Source organism: Schistocerca gregaria, chromosome 3 (assembly GCF_023897955.1).
Source record: "Schistocerca gregaria isolate iqSchGreg1 chromosome 3, iqSchGreg1.2, whole genome shotgun sequence".
Taxonomy (NCBI): domain Eukaryota; kingdom Metazoa; phylum Arthropoda; class Insecta; order Orthoptera; family Acrididae; genus Schistocerca; species Schistocerca gregaria.
The window spans coordinates 650,302,249-650,309,394 of NC_064922.1; positions in this window are offsets into that span (position 1 = coordinate 650,302,249).

Here is a 7,146-nt window from a genome sequence, read left to right on the forward strand (position 1 = left end):
CTAAATTTTCGCTATATTAGTTCAAATTTAATATTCGCTTCTATAATGTAGGAAAGTATTTCACTGTTGCAAAACTCGCAGCCGACTCATTGACCTCACCCTTAGTCGCTGACCATAAACTCTAGCTCAGAGTGACACCAGATTAAGTAACCTAATGTAGCGTAGACTGTTTGGCAGCGTACGTTCTCACTGGAAAATACGCAATTCACTCATTGGGCTCCGTAAGTACACTGTAACAGTAGTTTCTGTGTGTATGCAATGAATATGGATTAGAATTTAGTGGTGCTCTCTCTTTCTCTTCTGTATACAATATGCCTGACCAAAACGGCCCCTTGGTCATTACAGGCCCTGGGCAGTGCAAAATCATACTGGCAACAGTAATGTGCTTATACTGACAACGTGACTGTTCGTTTTACCTGATTTTGTAATAATTTAAATAAAACAACATGACCTTTCAGTGGGAGACATTTCGTCCCTCTTTTCCTTCTGTAAAATTTGTCATTAAGCTTTTTGCCTTCCAACCAGTGAAATGCGGTAGAGTACGGCCGGTAAATGATTCACAAACCACGATTTAGTGCCGTTAGGACGATTTATTTAGACGTCACAAGACTGCATATATGTGCAATCTCCTTCGAGTTGCAAAGTGTTTCTTATCTTACTTTTGTGACAGGTGGGAATAAGTGATTTCCAAAGACTTTTTATTGTACTGAAGTAATCTTTTGTCACAAAGTAACAAGGTAAGTGTTTTATTCGTATCTATTTTGTAGGAAACTGTAATCGTGATGGAAAATTATACACCTGAATGTTTGACACAACTGGTAGGAGAAAACGCTGCATATTAACCAAACCCCGCGCCTCCTCTCCGTATCCTCCTATGACACGAGCACGGGATTCTCCTCGCATACCGCAACAGAGCTGTTCCTAGCACATCTGAGAATTAGCAACATCGTCACAAACATTAGGCAACACTGTGACAGGGCAATCACTTCCGTGTATGGTACTGAATTGACTTGCTAAATTTACTTGATATTCCCTTTCCATTTGAATGACTCGTGCTATATAATCCTCATGTAAACTAAGACACTGAGACAGAAAACTCAGTTTTTTGCCTAAAGAAATGCTACTCTTCACATAAGTGACAACTTTTATTATCTTTCACAATGCGTTATGAGGCTGAGCGACCAATACCATGACGAGAGCGGCGTACAGGCAGCAGTGTGTTCGTAGCCCGGTGGTACCGCTCGTGTCTCGGGACAGAACGGCTCAATCAGTCGTCAGTTCTAACCGTGGTAGAAGCCAGCGTATACCAGCTTTCTTTTCTGATATACACTCCTGGAAATGGAAAAAAGAACACATTGACACCGGTGTGTCAGACCCACCATACTTGCTCCGGACACTGCGAGAGGGCTGTACAAGCAATGATCACACGCACGGCACAGCGGACACACCAGGAACCGCGGTGTTGGCCGTCGAATGGCGCTAGCTGCGCAGCATTTGTGCACCGCCGCCGTCAGTGTCAGCCAGTTTGCCGTGGCATACGGAGCTCCATCGCAGTCTTTAACACTGGTAGCAAGCCGCGACAGCGCGGACGTGAACCGTATGTGCAGTTGATGGACTTTGAGCGAGGGCGTATAGTGGGCATGCGGGAGGCCAGGTGGACGTACCGCCGAATTGCTCAACACGTGGGGCGTGAGGTCTCCACAGTACATCGATGTTGTCGCCAGTGGTCGGCGGAAGGTGCTCGTGCCCGACGACCTGGGACCGGACCGCAGCGACGCACGGATGCACGCCAAGACCGTAGGATCCTACACAGTGCCGTAGGGGACCGCACCGCCACTTCCCAGCAAATTAGGGACACTGTTGCTCCTGGGGTATCGGCGAGGACCATTCGCAACCGTCTCCATGAAGCTGGGCTACCGTCCCGCACACCGTTAGGCCGTCTTCCGCTCACGCCCCAACATCGTGCAGCCCGCCTCCAGTGGTGTCGCGACAGGCGTGAATGAAGGGACGAATGGAGACGTGTCGTCTTCAGCGATGAGAGTCGCTTCTGCCTTGGTGCCAATGATGGTCGTATACGTGTTTGGCGCCGTGCAGGTGAGCGCCACAATCAGGACTGCATACGACCGAGGCACACAGGGCCAACACCCGGCACCATGCTGTGGGGAGCGATCTCCTACACTGGCCGTACACCTCTGGTGATCGTCGAGCTGACACTGAATAGTGCACGGTACATCCAAACCGTCATCGAACCCATCGTTCTACCATTCCTAGACCGGCAAGGGAACTTGCTCTTCCAACAGGACAATGCACGTCCGCATGTATCCCGTGCCACCCAACGTGCTCTAGAAGGTGTAAGTCAACTACCCTGGCCTGCAAGATCTCCGGATCTGTCCCCCATTGAGCATGTTTGGGACTGGATGAAGCGTCGTCTCACGCGGTCTGCACGTCCAGCCCGAACGCTGGTCCAACTGAGGTGCCAGGTGGAAATGGCACGGCAAGCCGTTCCACAGGACTACATCCAGCATCTCTACGATCGTCTCCATGGGAGAATAGCAGCCTGCATTGCTGCGAAAGGTGGATATACACTGTACTAGTGCCGACATTGTGCATGCTCTGTTGCCTGTGTCTATGTGCCTGTGGTTCTGTCAGTGTAATCATGTGATGTATCTGACCGCAGGAATGTGTCAATAAAGTTCCCCCTTCCTGGGACAATGAATTCACGGTGTTCTTATTTCAATTTCCAGGAGTGTATTTTACGGATCTACGAATTTCCAGAAAAAATTCAGTATCGAAATCGGAAGATAACCTTTGCACATCAAATCCTCTTGGTAGTTCGACTCAGTAAGTTGTGTTAATGGTCATAGATCTTGGCTTTGTGACTGCCAAGCTGCTTCGCAATACCAGCGTCTCTGAAGAAATTCGAATCGACCATCAGCGATACGAATTTCGATATCGTTCTTCACTTAAGACTCATATGCCTGGGTGATAAATATGATGGAAGTGAACCTCTTGATTACTATATGGCCTCTATGATAAATTTCCACAGTAGTAATTAGGAACTCCCTGCAGGCATTTGCTAACAGCGGCTCTAGAAACTTCCTTTTTCTCTGGATAGCTTCAAATATGGGCAATTTTGTCGCCTTAAATCCAATTTAATATTTTAAATATCACTTGTGAACAGCGTGTACTTCTCCATTAATTATGGTATAGACCTCAAAACAAGTAATTTGCCTGAGTAGTTATAGAGCAGGTTCTGATAGGTACAGACACAATCTTTTGCATGCATTTACCATAGAGAATCAAAGAAAGAAACCAAACACATTACATTGCATTTACTCTCTGTGCCTTGACTAACACATATGAATCCATGATAATAATAAATTATTTGAGGAACCCCCCGTGAAAGGAAAAAGAACACAATGTGACGCTTTAATTGTAGTGCACTGGATCAGAAACAATGAAACTAATTCTGTGCCATATTGATGTATTGCATTCTAGTATAATAAAATAATCATCAAATAAGAACGGTTTTGTGCCTCCTTTGCTATCAAGAGTGAAACACAAATCGTAGACAGATTTTATGGGTCACCGCTGAACAACATTAAAGCATTTTACATGGTCGAGAGGGCGGAGTGGAGCAGACGTTGCCGGCAAAAGGCGAGACAATGCATTGCCTCAGCCCCCGCCGGTAGGCAATAAACGGGTCCCAGAGAACTCAGACGCATGCGGTGTTCAGAGGCAGATGGTCGGCAAAGAAATCTTTCGCTAAAACATTGTTGGACCGAACTATTATTACCAGTGTGACAGAAAGCGAAATCTACTGTAGATTCTCTTGAATTACACTCATAGCTTCAGCACCGAGAGGAATGGGGCGATAAAAACTTCGTCGCCGTGCGCTTTTACTTACCAGACGTCGTAATAGCTAGTCTCGCGTTTTACCTCAAGACTACGGTCGTAATCAAGTATAAAGTACTAAGACTGAAGTCAAGACTTCCTCTGGAATGTGCCAGATCGAGCATATTGCCGGACATATGAAGAGCACAACTGTATTGCCCACCTTACGTGAACTACTCGGCGGTCAATTTTTTGCTCTAAGACTGTATCTATAACGCATATTGAACCCTGAAGACCCAGGTAATTAAAAAATAAAAGCGTTTATAAGAGAAACGTTAACTATAGCGTTCGAAGCATTCATAGTATTGTATACGTGTGTGTAAATGCCTTCCAATTCCCACTCAAGGAAGACAAGAATGCACAGTCTAGCTTCAATATTATAAATTCGCCTCAGTTTACGGATGAGCTCAGAATTAGATGGATAATCATTTTGAATATTTAGCAGTACTGTACCCATTGGTGTTAATCTCGTATTCAACCAATGATTCCCACAGCTACATGAACACTATTTGTGATACCTCATAGACAAAATACTTACGCAGTGCTATCAGACGAAAAGATCAACTTGATACAAGATGTGGGAAGTTTGTTTTACGACCTTCGTACCTGGATAATGAGCTTCTTCCTATTTGAGATGTCTGTGAACGTTGCTGCTTGAGATGATTTAGGAAGAAACTAAATTCATTCAGCTACGACAATGTTTAAAAAAATCGTCTTAACTGCACTAAATCGTGGTTTGTGAATCATTTACCGGCCGTAATCTGCAGCATTTCGCTGGCTGAAAGGCAAAAAGCTTAATGACAAATTTCACGGAATGAAAAGAGGAACGAAACGTCTCCTACTGAAAGGTCATGTTTTTTTATTTAAATTATTACATAATCAGGTAAAACGAACAGTCACGTTGTCAGTATAAGCACATTATTGTTGTCAGTACGATTTTGCACTGCCCAGGGCCTGTAACGACAAAGGGCCCGTTTAGGTCAGGCATATTGTATACAGATGTGGTAGAGAGAGCACCACTAAATTCTAATCCATAGGCATTGCACACACACAGAAATTACTGTTACAGTGTACTTATGGAGCCCAATGAGTGAATTGCGTATTTCCCGGTGAGAACGTACACTGCCAAACAGTCTACGCTACATTAGGTTACTTAAACTGGTGTCACTCTGAGCTAGAATTTATGGTCAGCGACTAAGTATAAGGTCAATGAGTCGACTGCGAGTTTTGCAACAGTGAAGTACTTTCCTACATTATAGAAGCGAATATTAAATTTGAATTAACATAGCGAAAATTTAGGACTTCGATAGCTTAGAATAAAAATCTTTATGTTTATTGCAAAGGAAAACAATTGATTTCCTAAAACATTGTCTGCCATACGCAAATTGAAAAAGCTCGACTTTCGGCGAGGCACGAAAACGTCTGTGAATGAATTTCTTAGTTTTGAGTACACTTACGAAATAAATATAAAAACTGCTATGAGAGCTACTGATTGATGATGCTTAGTTTCCAGTCAGTTCTGAGTATTATTAGTAACTACCCTCCAGTCCCTAAACCTAGTTACAGAAATGCGAATCAGACCAATTACGTATTCCAGGCCGTAGAAGCCGCGACTTGGAGACACCAGTTGTGGTCACTTCCCAGCCCGCTGTAAGACCACATCGGTTCGTCTTCTTCCTGCTGGTATTGTAACTGAGATTTGGCAACAAGGCGATGTATATTTGGCAACTCTGTGATCGACGAGTTACTTCCTGGTGTTCACGGAAATAAGCCCCAAAGTTCACTTGATTTTACCTGTCACTTCCATTGAATAATCTGTCTGAGTTATTATCGCTTGAGGTGTAACAAAAGATTGTAAATTTACGGTTTTCAGCCCAGGAGAGTGGTTGCACGTGGAAACCGCAACTAATCTCGTCCTTCAAATAGCTGTTTACGAGTTCTAGCCACTATTGGTCTCGTAAGAGGAAGTTACGGTATACATGCTTCTTCGCCAGCTCTATGATTACGTGCTGACCTGTGAAAAGGCGTCTGATGTGGTTCGCAGTTCCAGTCTCACTGAGTGTAGCGTTTTTATCCCTCCTGTGAAAGAGCTACAAGCAGTCAGATCAAACATCGAAAAGGAAATCCCAATAAAATACTTTCGGCTCATAGTGCAATGGTGAAAAACGTACAATGCTGCACAACAGATAACGCCTCATTCCGCTGCTGATAAGCAAAATTTGGGTCTCTAGGAATACATAACTTGATTTGTGAAATGCCACATTTGCATACCTGTTGAGTATGACACAGCATACCAATTAAACACAGACCCAATGGATAATCTAAGTGAGCAGTATTTTACTAATTCGTGCCGATAGAGGCACGCTTGAGTACAGATACTCAGTTTTATTAAAACAGACTTTCGTCGTAAGGTTATCGTGGGTAGTTTTATTTCATTTTTTATAACACAGTTGAAAATTTTCGCAAGGTTTCCTTTACTGTTGTTAAAACAATAGTAAACATGAGAGAGAAATTAATCATCAACGATATATGCGATTTCTCTGCTGTCATCTGTAACAGTCTGAAAATGCACATGCAGTTTATTGATTACATGCATGTAGAAAACATGTTCTGAGTTAAAGCTGTCAAACAAGGTTTGAAGAAGAATAAAATGCCACTACCACATGACAGCTAATGTAGAAAATGCTTTTCCGACGTATTTTGGCACGATGCGCTCTACCCATACATAATACAAAAGTTTCGAGATGCATCTACTTTGTAGCTGTCTATTACACCTGAAATGAACAGAATGTCACAGACGTTAGCCCTTTTTCCACATACGACTATTTTGGATTGATAAGTGAAGGAATTATGTTACAAGTTCCATTAGATTGATAATTTTAGCAGACAGCACAATTGCGTTTTAAAAAATTTAAAAAATATAGCAGCGAATGTACTCGAACTCGCGACATCTGATCTACCGTGCGCAATACTTATCATTACGCCACTAGCTGACACGGGGCAATAACAGCTCCAGAAGTCAAGAACAATTCCTCCTGAACTTCTGCATTCCACAGCGCTGTGGGATAATGCATATCGCCAGGTCAATACTTATGAGAGACAAACAGTTATATATTTCCTATTGCACTGCACTACGTTTTCAACAAACCGATAGCGCAATAGAGTAGCTCAAGTAGAAAGGAATACTTCCTACTTTAATTTCTACATCCTACACTGTTGGCAGTTCTATGTTAGTGGCAGTTACGTGGTTTT